The sequence below is a fragment of the Osmerus mordax genome, chromosome 6 (genome assembly GCF_038355195.1).
Source record: "Osmerus mordax isolate fOsmMor3 chromosome 6, fOsmMor3.pri, whole genome shotgun sequence".
Classification (NCBI taxonomy): Eukaryota; Metazoa; Chordata; class Actinopteri; order Osmeriformes; family Osmeridae; genus Osmerus; species Osmerus mordax.
The window spans coordinates 20,444,006-20,444,821 of NC_090055.1; positions in this window are offsets into that span (position 1 = coordinate 20,444,006).

Genomic DNA, 816 nt, shown 5'->3' on the forward strand with positions numbered 1-816 from the left:
AGCCTGTCTACTGTGAGAGAGACCTGACCCCTCCACCGGTATTTATACCTGCTGGCAAATCTGCCTTGTCATCCCCAGGTGAGTGCAGTCACACCTGGCCGCACAGCGGGAGGGCTGTGACGGACTCGTGGACCACTCCATGTCCTGAGAGACTCTTGAGCATCCTCGAGACAGCATCCTAACCAGGCCAGCCAGGCGTGTCTGGAGCTGAGGGTCGTTCAGGAGAACAGGTGGGTTTTGTAAAACCTCTCTGATTGCAGAATGAAAGGGTTTCCTCCTGGTGTGGGTATATAAGTGTCCTCCATGTGAGTTGGTGATGGATGCAGTCAACGTGAATGTGCGGCAGTCAGTGGTGTGCAGGGAGATTATTGTGGCTCCCTCAACTGTGGGTTTTAAATCTCACCGAAACTTTTGTAAATGTGTGTATCTTGATAATTAAGCCATAAGGTACTCGAGCCCGGAGGGCCGGCAAACCCTGGAACACGTACTTTATTGACGATAATGTACTGCCTCGAGTACTTTATCGCTCAATAATGCACACCCTGGAACTCCCTCTCAACCAATCAGAATGCTTGATTTCATCCACCCGTATTATAAATACAAATAAGTGCCAATCCACAAATGTAAATCACTTTCCTCTAATGTAAAACACGATCCACAAATGTGATTAACCATCCACAAACATGTCTAAGTGTAGTTCATGTGACCTTTGACAGGGATCTGACGCAGAGGAAGACAACTCTCGCGTCCACACTCCGGAACAGTGGAGCGTAATTTTTATTAAGGTTTTGTTCAAATTCTGAGTTAAAAACTGGT